This window comes from Schistocerca cancellata, chromosome 1, assembly GCF_023864275.1.
Source record: "Schistocerca cancellata isolate TAMUIC-IGC-003103 chromosome 1, iqSchCanc2.1, whole genome shotgun sequence".
NCBI lineage: Eukaryota > Metazoa > Arthropoda > Insecta > Orthoptera > Acrididae > Schistocerca > Schistocerca cancellata.
The window spans coordinates 766,762,800-766,778,392 of record NC_064626.1 but is presented as its reverse complement, the minus strand read 5'-3'; positions in this window follow the sequence as shown (position 1 = coordinate 766,778,392).

The following is a 15,593-nucleotide window of genomic DNA, read 5'->3' as shown; positions in this document are numbered from 1 at the left end:
TCTGTGGCCGATGTATTAGCTTTCCTACATAGTTTGTAATTATGTGACATTTGTTTGAGTAGAAAAGACTTTTAGTGTTAAAATTTGTATACCATGTCCTGAGAGGCCATTTACCCTTTTACTAACAGAATGACCATCTAGTAATGAAGAATGAATAAAATTATTGTCTGTGACTGTGCTGATGTTTCCCTGCCCCTAGTTGGAAAAAAAACACAGTCTGCATCAGATCATATGAATTTAGCTCAACCAACATCCTTTTTCTGGCACCATCATGTACAAAATTAATATTGAAGTCACCAGATATAACTAATTTCTGGTACTTCCTGTGAAGTGAATCGAAAACCCCCTCTACCTTGAGCAGAAATGCTCTGAAATCAGAGTTAGGGGATCTATAAACAACAACAATTGTAAGTTTAGTTACACTAACTTCAACTGGCCCTGCACAACATTCAAATACCTGTTCAGTGCTGCGCCGTGGTAGGTCTAGAGACTCAAATGGAATATTGTGTTTTACGTACATAGCCACTCCCCCACTCCGCTAGGAACTACTTGAAAAACCACCAGGTAATCTGTATCCTGGTAAAGGAAGCCTCTGAATTGTCAAATTATTTAAGTGGTGCTCCGATATACCAGTAATTTCAGAGTCAACATCTACAAGCAGTTCACTAACTTTATCTCTAATACCTCTTATATTTGATGAAATATGCTAATTCCTTCTCTGCTTTTAAACATGACATCCTCTGAAGGTGAATCCTTAGTTTGAGGGACTTCCTTTAAGCAGGTAAACCTATCAGCTGACTTCAGTCTAAAAAAAATGCAGCTCTAACACCAACTACTACAGGAATTTTTCCATGAGCGATCCCACGACCACCTACTACACTGTCACCTATAAACTTTGCCAGCCTCACTTCATATACTCATTGAGGTGTAAACCATGCCTAGTGAAACCCGATCAACTGATAGACTCAACTGGCACTACTGTAATGTGACCCAAGCCCTCTGCCGTCAGTGTCTTCTCCAGCCCCTTGTTAACACGCCTAACAGCCGCATTAAGATGAGGCCGATCATGACGCTGAAACAGTTGAACGAAATGCACATTAGTGCCACCAGTTAGAGTAGCTGTCTTTACCAGGTCATCACCTACATCATGTTCCCCGTCCCTATCAAGACTATTCCCTGCTCCAACCGCTATCACTACCTGAACCTCCTTCGTAAAATTCCTACATAACTCCCCTATGCTGTCGGTCACCTGAATCAACCCTGCACTAGGCTTCACAGTGCTTTCGACCCGGTGCTCACTCCCCAACACTTCCTGCAACAGCTGGCCCACATTTCTACCGTGTGAAGTACCTAACAGCAGAGCCTTCTTCCTTGTGTTAGACTTTGCAGCTGACTTAGGCCTCCTGACTGCTGAGAATTGCTGCGTGTTCCCTACATCTACAGCTACAAGAGGCTCCTCTCCAGACAATTCTGACGGTAAAAACTATTGCATATACGCAAAGTACAACAGTCTGAATACCTCGTCCACCTAGATCCCTTCTTTCCAAGTGCCATTTCCCATTCTGCAGCATCCTTCACCCTCCTCAACCTGTTTAGTTCCTCCTTTGCGTATTGTAACTGCACCTGAAGGGCACAGATCATACGCTCCTGCTCCTCTATCAACTTATTTCTACTATACTACAGATTCTGCATTCCCGGGAGACGATCTCGCTAGAATGCCCACCGGCTTACCCACTGCATCCCCCCCCCCCCCAAATGAAAATACTTTGAACAAACTCCACACCGTAACGCACTACTCACAAACTTGCGGCGACAGACACCACACTTCACAATCATAGATCAACTTATTTCTACTATAGATTCTGCATTCCCGGGAGACGATGTCGCTAGAATGCCCACCGGCTTACCCACTGCATCCCCCCTCCCCCCCCCCCCCCCAAATGAAAATACTTTGAACAAACTCCACACCGTAACGCACTACTCACAAACTTGCGGCGATAGACGCCACACTTCTCAATCATAGTAAAATTTTACAGTTACTGAAAAAACCGTCTTTCAATATCTGTCATGCACTTGTTTTCCACCAAAAGAAAGTGGATGGCAACTATGTGCTTGGGTAGCATCTCTGTTACAGAGGCCATTTTGAAGGCTACGTACAGTGTCGCTACGTAAAGGAGCTTTATGATACTGAAGGGGCCGGCCGCTGTGACCGAGCGGTTCTAGGCGCTTTAGTCCGCGGCTGCTGCGGTCGCAGGTTCGAAACCTGCCTTGGGCATGGATGTATGTGATGTCCTTAGGTTAGTTAGGTTTAAGTACTTCTAAGTCCGGGGGACTGACGACCTCATATGTTAACTCCCACAGTGCTTAGAGCCATTTGAACCATTTTTTGACACTGAAGGTGCTAAAGTGGGAATATACCACGATGTCCCATAGCAAATTTCGCATTTTTCAGCCTAAATTGGCCGAGAAAAAATGTGTTGCGTTGCTTATTGAATGACACTCGTAGTTTAGTAACACTCGCTCAAGGCTTTCACAATGCAACTGTTTCCATTTTCATTAGTGTATAAATACAAGGCTATTACAAATGATTGAAGCGATTTCATAAATTCACTGTAGCTCCATTCATTGACATATGGTCACGACACACTACAGATACGTAGAAAAACTCATAAAGTTTTGTTCGGCTGAAGCCGCACTTCAGGTTTCTGCCGCCAGAGCGCTCGAGAGCGCAGTGAGACAAAATGCCGACAGGAGCCGAGAAAGCGTATTGTCATGCTTGAAATGCACTCACATCAGTCAGTCATAACAGTGCAACGACACTTCAGGACGAAGTTCAACAAAGATCCACCAACTGCTACCTCCATTCGGCGATGGTATGCGCAGTTTAAAGCTTCTGGATGCCTCTGTAAGGGGAAATCAACGGGTCGGCCTGCAGTGAGCGAAGAAACGGTTGAACGCGTGCGGGCAAGTTTCACGCGTAGCCCGCAGAAGTCGACGAATAAAGCAAGCAGGGAGCTAAACGTACCACAGCCGACGGTTTGGAAAATCTTACGGAAAAGGCTAAAGCAGAAGCCTTACCGTTTACAATTGCTACAAGCCCTGATACCCGATGACAAAGTCAAACGCTTTGAATTTTCGGCGCGGTTGCAACAGGTCATGGAAGAGGATACGTTCAGTGCGAAACTTGTTTTCAGTGATGAAGCAACATTTTTTCTTAATGGTGAAGTGAACAGACACTGTGCGAATCTGGGCGGTAGAGAATCCTCACGCATTCGTGCAGCAAATTCGCAATTCACCAAAAGTTAACGTGTTTTGTGCAATCTCACGGTTTAAAGTTTACGGCCCCTTTTTCTTCTGCGAAAAAAACGTCACAGGACATGTGTATCTGGACATTCTGGAAAATTGGCTCATGCCACAACTGGAGACCGACAGCGCCGACTTCATCTTTCAACAGGATGGTGCTCCACCGCACTTCCATCGTGATGTTCGGCATTTCTTAAACAGGAGATTGGAAAACCGATGGATCGGTCGTGGTGGAGATCATGATCAGCAATTCATGTCATGGCCTCCACGCTCTCCCGACTTAACTCCATGAGATTTCTTTCTGTGGGGTTATGTGAAAGATTCAGTGTTTAAACCTCCTCTACCAAGAAACGTGCCAGAACTGCGAGCTCGCGTCAACGATGCTTTCGAACTCATTGATGGGGACATGCTGCGCCGAGTGTGGGAGGAACTTGATTATCGGCTTGATGTCTGCCGAATCACTAAAGGGGCACATATCGAACATTTATGAATGCCTAAAAAAACTTTTTGAGTTTTTGTATGTGTGTGCAAAGCATTGTGAAAATATCTCAAATAATAAAGTTATTGTAGAGCTGTGAAATCACTTCAATCATTTGTAATAACCCTGTATACCGGCTCCTATATTTTCACTAGTTTATAAAGAAATATTAAGAAAACCGTAGTGAGTCAGGGGGCTGCAAAGCTGCGTTTGATCCACTGAAGTCATCTCCCTGGCAGCAGACGACAGCAGAGTGATGGTAATTAATACGGGCGGCGCGGCGGCAGGCTGCGGTGCGGTGCGGTGCGGCCGGCGGCGGCGGCGTGCGCGCGGTGGTCCGCCCGCTGCTCATGGAGATGAGCGGCGCGGAATGCCCGCCCGGCGCATGACGGATGGCTGTCGCGGCGGCCATTGTACGACATCGCATTTGGCAGGCAGCGCGCCACCCAGGACTCGCCGCGCCCGCAAACAAGATATCAAAACGGCCCGGCGAGCGCAAAAAGCGCCGCGGACAAGCGGGCGGCCGGCGGCCGGCCGTGGGCGCGTGTCCGCGCGCCGCCCGCCTGCCTTGCCGTGGCCGACGACAGCGGGTGGCTGCCGCTCGCTACCTTCCAGCGGGGTTTCTACCCACAGTAAGGGAGAGACTAAAGAACAAGATAATGTAGCCCTCACAGGGCCTAGTTCACTTCCTTACAGGTCACGGTCCCTATCCCACGTACCTGCATAAAATAGGGAAAAGGCCAACACCGGAGTGTGACTGTGGTGCCCACGAAGTATCGCCAGGACACACAGTGTTTGAGTGTCCAATATACGAACAGGCTGTCTCAGTTGAGAGACAGCTTCTGCAAACAAGGAATGTAAATGAAATATTGAGCCGGTCGGAGTGTTCGAGCGGTTCTAGGCGCTACCGTCTGGAACCTAGCGACCGCTACGGACGCAGGTTCGAATACTGCCTCGGGCATGGATGTGTGTGGTGTCCTTAGCTTAGTTAGGTTTAAGTAGTTCTAAGTTCTAAGGGACTGATGACCTCAGATGTTAAGTCCCATAGTGCCCGCATCTCGTGGTCGTGCGGTAGCGTTCTCGCTTCCCACGCCCGGGTTCCCGGGTTCGATTCCCGGCGGGGTCAGAGATTTTCTCTGCCTCGTGATGGCTGGGTGTTGTGTGCTGTCCTTAGGTTAGTTAGGTTTAAGTAGTTCTAAGTTCTAGGGGACTGATGACCATAGATGTTAAGTCCCATAGTGCTCAGAACCATTTGAACCATTTTTTTAAGTCCCATAGTGGTCAGAGTCATTTTTTTTTTTTTTGAAATATTGACAAATGGCGAATTGTTCAGCAGTTTCGAAAAACTGGTAAATAAAATCTCAAGGGAGGCCCAGCAAGCATACCTTGGGAGAGGGTAAAAGCGCTTCAGATCTAATGCGCAGTTGTAAATATGTGAATACAATGTTTGTTTAAATCTTTGACTTGTAGCTAGTAGTTGTAGTTAGCTCAGTATGGTGATGGGGGAAATAAAAGAGTAGTATAAATGGAGTAGTTTCTTCTAGTAGTAGCGGTCCGCCTCCACGTGGCTAGGGACGGGCAACTCTCTGGGAGGATTCCAGAGAGGCGAAGAGGCCGATCATTCACATATAGCACAATGTTGCTTACTTAATAGATAGTGTGCATGTATTAATAAACCACTTCTGAAGAACTCATAGCAGAGTTAGATAGTCTTAATACACCCACTCAAAAGTGTCCGACAGTGGGTTATGTATGTTTCATAAAGCTCTAGAAAAAAAAAAAAACTACCTTCCAGCGTTGCAGCCTACTGCGAGCCTAGCCACGTGCGGTCTCACTGATTTTTAGCGGTACATCGAGACAGCCTGCTTAATGCGAAGGCATAGGCTGAACATGCACCTCCAACGCGTATATCTATCAGTACGCATGCGACCCAGTTTAATTTATGGGACTGAAAGTCGCGAGCTCTATCTTGTTATCTCGTGTATTCCACTGAAAATCTCGTGCTTGTACTCTTTTTAACTTTACTATTACAGAGATCAGCTAAACTTTTTTTTAAATTGGGCCTGTGCGTAACAAATAACTTACTTGGTCTTACTGCTGCCACTGCTTCATCTGCTGCATTTCATTATTTAACAAAAACATAAAAAAAACCTATTATTCATGCTGAGTGCAATGCATGTTCTGTATGGCGGCTCCTGCTGTTGCTGCTGCTGCTGCTTACTTCAACTACACTCCTGGAAATTGAAATAAGAACACCGTGAATTCATTGTCCCAGGAAGGGGAAACTTTATTGACACATTCCTGGGGTCAGATACATCACATAATCACACTGACAGAACCACAGGCACATAGACACAGGCAACAGAGCATGCACAATGTCGGCACTAGTACAGTGTATATCCACCTTTCGCAGCAATGCAGGCTGCTATTCTCCGGTGGAGACGATCGTAGAGATGCAGGATGTAGTCCTGTGGAACGGCTTGCCATGCCATTTCCACCTGGCGCCTCAGTTGGACCAGCGTTCGTGCTGGACGTGCAGACCGCGTGAGACGACGCTTCATCCAGTCCCAAACATGCTCAATGGGGGACAGATCCGGAGATCTTGCTGGCCATGGTAGTTGACTTACACCTTCTAGAGCACGTTGGGTGGCACGGGATATATGCGGACGTGCATTGTCCTGTTGGAACAGCAAGTTCCCTTGCCGGTCTAGGAATGGTAGAACGATGGGTTGGATGACGGTTTGGATGTACCGTGCACTATTCAGTGTCCCCTCGACGATCACCAGTGGTGTACGGCCAGTGTAGGAGATCGCTCCCCACACCATGATGCCGGGTGTTGGCCCTGTGTGCCTCGGTCGTATGCAGTCCTGATTGTGGCGCTCACCTGCACGGCGCCAAACACGCATACGACCATCATTGGCACCAAGGCAGAAGCGACTCTCATCGCTGAAGACGACACGTCTCCATTCGTCCCTCCATTCACGCCTGTCGCGACACCACTGGAGGCGGGCTGCACGATGTTGGGGCGTGAGCGGAAGACGGCCTAACGGTGTGCGGGACCGTAGCCCAGCTTCATGGAGACGGTTGCGAATGGTCCTCGCCGATACCCCAGGAGCAACAGTGTCCCTAATTTGCTGGGAAGTGGCGGTGCGGTCCCCTACGGCACTGCGTAGGATCCTACGGTCTTGGCGTGCATCCGTGCGTCGCTGCGGTCCGGTCCCAGGTCGACGGGCACGTGCACCTTCCGCCGACCACTGGCGACAACATCGATGTACTGTGGAGACCTCACGCCCCACGTGTTGAGCAATCGGCGGTACGTCCACCCGGCCTCCCGCATGCCCACTATACGCCCTCGCTCAAAGTCCGTCAACTGCACATAGGGTTCACGTCCACGCTGTCGCGGCATGTTACCAGTGTTAAAGACTGCGATGGAGCTCCGTATGCCACGGCAAACTGGCTGACACTGACGGCGGCGGTGCACAAATGCTGCGCAGCTAGCGCCATTCGACGGCCAACACCGCGGTTCCTGGTGTGTCCGCTGTGCCGTGCGTGTGATCATTGCTTGTACAGCCCTCTCGCAGTGTCCGGAGCAAGTATGGTGGGTCTGACACACCGGTGTCAATGTGTTCTTTTTTCCATTTCCAGGAGTGTACATATAATTCAAGAGAAAGGGTTTGGTCAAATCTAAACTCGATAAATGATAACCCAAACAAGTAATTCCTTTTTTAAAAAAATACTATATTCTAAAAGCGATTCTTTCTCATTCAGTTAACAAAGTCCTAGAACCTCTTTGAACAATCGCTTCGCATGTAAATCTGCCACCAGTGGCATTAAAGCAATATTACAAATTAATCAAACTCTTGAGACGGACTGAATTACTTCTCAATGAAATACTTAGTGATACAATTCCCTGACAATTACAAAAGAAATCAATGACAAAAATCAGTACTTAATCTATTCGCCTAACAATAGTTTCCCTTAAGAATTCAAGTCCTATCATTATCAAAATTACCGTCTGCTGCTACGCACATACACAAAACCTTTTCTTTAAATTAATATGCGCGCTGCAAATTATAAAAAATATCAACTCAATACCAAATCCTGTGTCGCTGCTGCCAACACGGTAGTACGGCAGCTCGGCGACGACCCCTCGCCCAACACACGTGCGCACCACAGCAGGCGGGCTCCTACACTGGCTTCCAAACTGCCACTAATTAATCCGTGCGCTGCGAAGCGCGACAACAATACCTTAGATTCCAGAGCTTGTGTATGCGCGCTGTAGCCAACCTTTAAATCCTAAGAGAGTATTGCCAACTCTCAGGAGGTTCCTGAGAAAAGCCAAATAGGCCGTTGTTCACCATTTTTCGCAGCCAGTAGTGGATATATAAATAGCTAACAGCGCCAAACTGCTCTAATTTTATCGGTATATTCCAGAGAAGTGCCTACTTCTCGTTTTCATAAATCTTTATCCACCCCAAAAACCTGGTTTTTTGGGTGCAAACCGAGCCGCGGTTTCCAAGACGGCTTTGCACAGTGAATGACTGCAATTTTTCCGATATATGCCTTAGATCACGATCTCGAACAACCGTGAAAATTTTCTTGATATCTTTAGCCGTTTCCGAGACACAGAGGTCCAAAGTTGCCCTACCTGTACACGTAAAATAAGCGTATAAAACACGGTGTGAGACGAAATCGTAGTTTATTAAGTGGCGTAGCACGGATAGATATGCCGTAAAGTGTCTCCGTTATCGCCAAAAGTATTCTGGGTACCCCATGTTGTAGTACTAACGCACATGCACATGCACCTAAAATTCGGTCTGAAGATTAAAATGAGTTTTGGATTACTTCAGTTTCATATAATTAAACCATCTAAATTCTACTGACCCACAAAGTGCTTTTCACATGAATATCTTGCCTTGCTGTACTAAAAAAAAATGGGGGGGGGACCCGCAGACCAATGCTCCTATCGCAGTATTAAAAAAAGGCTAATAAGCTGCTGTTTAAATTAAAAGACTGACTGAAAAATGTCTTTTATGCTGACAGAGGAGGAGAAAGTGGCAATGGGAAAGAAACGGAAAAGTAGTAAATACTTGAATATAGTAGACCGTCCTTGTGACACAGAAAGAGCGAAGGAGACAATGGCAGTCTCGGAGAAAGCGACGGATGCACTGACGGTGGAACATAATTGTCAGTGACAGAACAGTGTTAGGAAAAACAGTGAAAGAGGCAGTGCCACTGGGACAGGAATAAAGAGAAGGAGAAAGGGGAAATGGTGACAGACACTGATAATGAGAGACAGAGTCAATTACAAAACAACGGGGAAGGGAGAGATAGTGACATTGAGAAGAGACAGCAGCAGTGGGATGGAATAAATGAGATAACAGTAGTAAAAGATAGAAAGAGAAATAGAGCGATACAGACAGTACTAGTAGGACAGAACGAAGGAGAATGATGGTGTGAGAAAGGAGATATTGGCAGTCAGAGAGGCGCAAAGAAATAATGACAATGGGTTGGACTGAATGATTAAGAAGGGCCACTGACAGTGAGAGGGTATCACCGATTTTCAGCAATGGAATAGTGGCTGTGAGCGATTTACAGTAAGAGGAGCACGTGCGAGTGAGATGTCAGTTGTAGGTTAAAAATGAGCGCGACTATGTTAGTATGTCAACCCTGGGAAATATTTAAAGGTGTTTAGGAAGGCAGAATGAGTCAGCTGGTACCCCACTATTCAGCAAGGGGCTTTTAATTTAAAAAGGGGCATATTTATGAGCATATTTGCCTTTTTACGTTGGTAGAGCGATCATTAAAAAAATAAGATTGTGTGCGTTTTATCAATATTAGGAGCAACTGGGGGTAATTTTCCAATACGATGCAAGGAACATTCACAGACGCATAGCAACATACAGCTTTTGGATCACGTCTACTGGACACCAGTCCTTCTTTTAAGGATAGAGAAGAAAACTATTCTACATCACGAACGAAAGGACAGCCCCATAAACTTGCTGGAAAAAACTGAACTCTACACAAATATTAAGAACAAACCAAAATTAGCGTCAACGAACAGAGTCAATTTAATAATTAAACGTATATTAATATTTAGAGAGACATTATCTTGTCGATGAAAGTGCTGATAATTCAGGAAGATTTACTTTAGAGCGCACTGTTTTGAAGGCATGGCTTTGGCAGAACTATCTTGTGAGCCGAACGAAAAAACACCTGTTTTTGTGTGTACAGCCTTTTGGCAGGAGGTCATTGGGACGACGGGCATTTACTGTTGTGAGAAAATAAAACACCTACAGCCGTCCTTATGATTTTATTTATATAAACTATGTGATCAAAAGTATCCGGACACCTGCCTGAAAATGACTTACAAGTTCGTGGCGCCCTCCATCGGGAATGCTGGATTTCCATATGGTGTTGGCCCACCCGTAGCCTTCATGACAGTTCCACTCTCGCAGGGACACATTAAGTCAGGTGCTGGAAGGTTTCTTGGGGAACGGCAGCCCATTCTTCACGGAGTGCTGCACTGAACAGAGGTATCGATGTCGGTCGATGAGGTCTGGCACGAGGTCGGCGTTCCAAAACATCCGAAAGGTCAGGACTCAGTGCAGGCCAGTCCATTATAGGGAAGTTATTGTCGTGTGACCACTCCGCCACAGGCCGTGCATTGCGAACAGGTGCTCGATCGTGTTGAAAGATGCAATCCCCATCCCCGAATTGTTCTTCAACAGTGGGAAGCAAGAAGGTGGTTAAAACATCAATGTAGGCCTGGGCTGTGATAGTGCCACGCAAAACAACAAGGGGTGCAAGCCCCTTCCATGAAAAACACGACCACAGTATAACACCACCACCTCCGAATTTTATTGTTGGCACTACACACGCTGTCAGATGACGTTCACAGGAAATTCGCCATACCCACACCCTGCCATCGGATCGCCACACTGTGTACCGTGATTCGTCACTCCACACACCGTTTTTACACCGTTCAATCGTCCAATGTTTACGCTTCTTACACCAAGCGAGGCATCGTTTGGGATTTACCGGCGTGATGTGTGGCTTATGAGCAGCCGCTCGACCATGAAGTTTTCTCATCTCCTGCCTATCTGTCATAGCAGTTGCAGTGGATTCTGATGCAGTTTGGGATTCCTGTGTGATGGTCTGGATAGATGTCTGCCTATTAAACGTTAGTACCCTCTTCAACTGTCGGCGGTCTCTGTTAGTTAACAGACGAGATCGGCCTGTACGCTTTTATGCTGTACGTGTCCCTTATCGTTTCCACTTCACTATCAAATTGGGAACAGTGGACCTAGGGATGATTAGGAGTCTGGAAATCTCGCGAACAGACGTATGACACAGTGGCAGCCAATCACCCGACAACGTTCGAAGTCCGTGAATTCCGTGGAGCGACCGATTCTGTTCTCTCACGATGTGGAATGACTACTGAGGTCTCTGATATGGAGTACCTGGCAGCAGGTGCCAGCACAATGCATCTAATATGAAAACGTATGATTTTGGGAGTGTCCACATTCTTTTGATCATATAGTGTAAATAAAAAAAAACTGTTGAGACATTCGCCGGGCGGAGTGGCCGCATGGTTAGAGGCGCCATGTCACGGATTGCGCGGCCCCTCCCGCTGAAGGTTCGAGTCCTCTTCGGGCATGGGTGAGTGTATTGTTCTTAGCATAAGTTAGTTTATGTAGTGTGTAAGTCTAGGTATCGATGACAGCAGCTTGGTCCCTTAGAAATCCACAAGCATTTGAACAGTTTTGAACTCGAGACATTTACTTCCGCACTGTAGTGGGTCCTAGCAAGTCTAAGTTTACTTATGGAGGAGGTAACGCATGTATTACAACACACGCAAAATACTTCATCACATTAGTAAAACTTCAACAATCTGAAATACTCAACATGAAAACAACGTATGTGCACAGGACTCTCATGTGTATTTGTTACTGTCGCTTATCACTATAACTTACCACTTGACAAAGTACACAATGACAGTCGCTTCTCATTGTTCAGTTGGCTATAGACTTCGATATACATTTCCAGCTTCTAACACAACTCGCTCTGTTGGATCACAAGTAAGACGACACTATCGTCTTAGGCAATGATTAGAGAGTAGAACAGAGCGGCGTTGTACTGTGACGTAATTAATCTTCTGGCAGCGGCGGCTTATGGAACGTCTTGACGGCGTGTCTACACCGACGTCACTCATTCCTTGCTGCGTCAGGCAGCTACCGTTCTTAGTCCTGTTCCGTAGCGAGGCACCATTTTTGACATACGTCATCACTCTTCGGACGACAGCACTCTATGAACGTGGATAGGGTTGAAATGAAGCGAGGGCACAAGTCTACATCGACTTCTACGTCCACCTTGCCAGCGGAACCGCAACAGAGCCATTGCCTGTCATGTTTTTCGGAACTAACCAACTATTAAACATCGTAAAGCGTGTCTATGAAGACACCAAACCCACACTGATCTATATGACACAATGACAATTTGTGACACTTCATGCTATCGATATTGCTATATTTTAACACATTTTATACATATTTTAATTTTTGTAGCAGATGCAATAATAATTTCTAGCATAAACATGGTTTTCCAACGGCCTTGTCGCAATGGTAACACCGGTTCTTTGGCTGCACTTGCATGGATGACCGTCCGAGTCTGCCGAGACGGATTGACGAGATACTTAGTTGAGAAGACCTGCACCAGCCGATGGCAGCGACAGCTATCACACTTAACTAGTTAGGTAAAATGTCGCACCTACATGTATAATTATTTTAATATGTTACTATTAAACTGTTTCGATTACAGACAGTATTCATCTTTGGTCTTTGTGAGTTACGTTCCTTGTAGATAAGAAGGTGGCCTAGTTTGGCCGAAACCGGTCATAGTAACTAGATACGTGATGGTGAAATTTAGCCGGCCGCGGTGGCCGTGCGGTTCTGGCGCTGCAGTCCGGAACCGCGGGACTGCTACGGTCGCAGGTTCGAATCCTGCCTCGGGCATGGGTGTGTGTGATGTCCTTAGGTTAGTTAGGTTTAAGTAGTTCTAAGTTATAGGGGACTGATGACCACAGTAGTTAAGTCCCATAGTGCTCAGAGCCATTTGAACCATTTTTTGTCTTTTTTAGGGTGTCGAACCTCAGTCGGAAGAAAAGAAACCCTTACAGGATCACTTCGTTGTCCGTCTGTCTGTCTATCTGCCTGAGTGACCGATTTAAAAAGACCATTTTCTCAGTAACGGGTAGACGTATCTAGTTGGCGTTTATATCGCATATTAAGGCTTTTGATCCCATGGAGATGTAAGAACGTGAAGCTACTACATATTTTCAAACCTGCAAACTCACTCATCGAAACCTAGAGCGTACTTTCCGTTGACATAGAATCGTGAAATTTGCCAAGAAGTGATGATACACACTACATTCAAAGAAAAAAAAATCGAAAATAGTTAATCTGTAATTATATCACATGATCAAGAAATTTTCTATCATCTTTTATCAGACTGCCCGTTGGTCCGTCAGTTAAGATCCCTTTCTCTCAGGAAAGGGTCGTCGAATTAAGTTGAAATTGGCGTCTGTGGTAACTTTGCGATATATTAAGCGTTAGCTTCTAAGTCAATGGAATCAAAACATACGGCCACTTACGTGGTATATTTTGACACTCCCAACCTCAGTCATCAAAACCTACATAATACTTCCCGTTGATCTAGAATCATGAAATTTGCTAAGAAGCAAGGTTCACACTACAACGAAGCGAAAAAGTCCGAGAACAGTTAATTTGTAATTATATCCCAAAAAACTGTCATCTGTTATTAGGCAAAAATCATCGAGCTTCTAGACTCCCGAAATGGATGAAATGTGTGTATGTATAATTAAGTTTGTACAGAACACTCAGTGTGTTCTGCTTGCACATGGCCATTATTTTTCAGCATAAGATAGATTGACAAGAAAATAGATGGAAGATTTGGATCTGTCCTTTGACTTTATCTTGGAGCAGAACTTGGAAGAATTTCTTACAAGGTGTTTTAGAAAGTTTCAGTCATTGACCTATCGGATGCGCTAGTGGTCATTAATTTTTCTCAAAAACGTCTTCCCTGAATTCCTCAATAGCGGGATTACCGTACCATCGTCCTTTGTGCTGAAAAAAAGGAGGAGCCTTACCTTCCCCTAGCGTCTCTCAAAACTTTGGATCTTCGCATGGAATGGAACAAGTGCTCACTGAGCACCACTCAGAATTTATATGCGTCGGTCCTCATGATGTTTCAGGAATTTTCTTTTACCGTGTTGGGTGCATGTTCATAATAAGCTCACTGACAAAATTTAGTCACCATCTTGAATGAGCGATGTAGACAGTGTAGATGTGGTGCCAGGCACTCCATGGACGTGGCTGTGTAGTGGTGTGTATGTGTTGATCAGTTGTACGAAATAGTGCAGTAAGATGGGCCGACGTGGAGGCGTTAGACAATGTCGGAAAGAAGCTGTCGTGTTTAGACGTAAGTATGATAACGCCTTGAAAGAAATCCCCCGTTACACAGTGTAGCGACTCTGTCTACAGACCTATAAGGAATGGCGCAGTGCTCTTAGCTGTGTAATACGGCCTAAGAAGAATTGCTGTAAGGAAGATCATAACCAACAGATACCAGAAACAAATAACGTGTCATTGTGTTGTGGAAAACTTCGCACACAACGGTAAGGAGAGGTGGGCTACAGAGTGGTGTGGGAACTTTCGTCGCAGGAGTGCTGGACACGAGAAGAAGTGAGTAGCACAGAAGATATCACACTAAACGAAAGATTCATTTAACTCGTATCGCTCCAAGTGTACAAAGACTAATTACAAATAATGCAGCAACAAACAGTCGTAGTATCACAATGGTGTCGTACCAAAGAGGCTCCAAGTGCAGGTTCAAATGGCTCTGAGCACTATGGGACTTAACATCTGAGGTCATCATTCCCCTGGAACTGAGAACTACATAAACCTAACATCACACACATCCATGCCCAAGGCAGGAATCGAAACTGCGACCGTAGCAACAGCGCGCTTCCCGACTGAAGCGCCTAGAACCGTTAGGCCGCCGCGGCCGGCTCCAAGTGCACATGCACTCCAGAACCACTGGAGGTGTGACTCAGCGGGCGCACACCATTGGGTCCACCAGATCCCAAGCGACTATTACCGGCTTCTATCAGAAACTTGCAATTCCGTTGCCAACGTTGAAGCCAAGGAGGTGACATCGACACGCGATACCATACAATGAAATTCGATTTCAATACCTGTACGAATTATGGCTGACAGTCAAAGAAATAATTGCTGACAGTAGTATGAGGAGCTGTAGGTCTTCTATGGGCAAAACAACACAAGAAACAGAACAGCAGCCTCCTGTAGTAGTATCGTGTGCGATCTCCCGTTTCGCCGAAGGATACAATGCGTCGAATGTCCATATGGCCTAATGAGATGTTTACCTCGCAGTGTGTGGAGGTTGTAGTTCGCAACAGAGGTGGCTCTGAGACGTTTACGGGGTAGCTTTTGCTCCATAGCTTGGACCACGGATTCCTGGTTTCACAAACACTCAGTCACGTTATCGCACGTCGGCTGGCCTGCTGAGTCATTCGACCTTAATCCCGAAAGAAATGTGTAGGAGGATTGATGTGTTAGCTGTACGGTATATAATTATCTGTAAGTGGATTCAGCTGGATATAGCGTAACTGAAGAAATTTGGGCCATTACCATGACTAGAGACAGAGTTAGTATTGGCGAGATGTGTGTTGGGTATAACTAATCTTTTCGTCGGCTGTCGAGTCCTGGGGTGA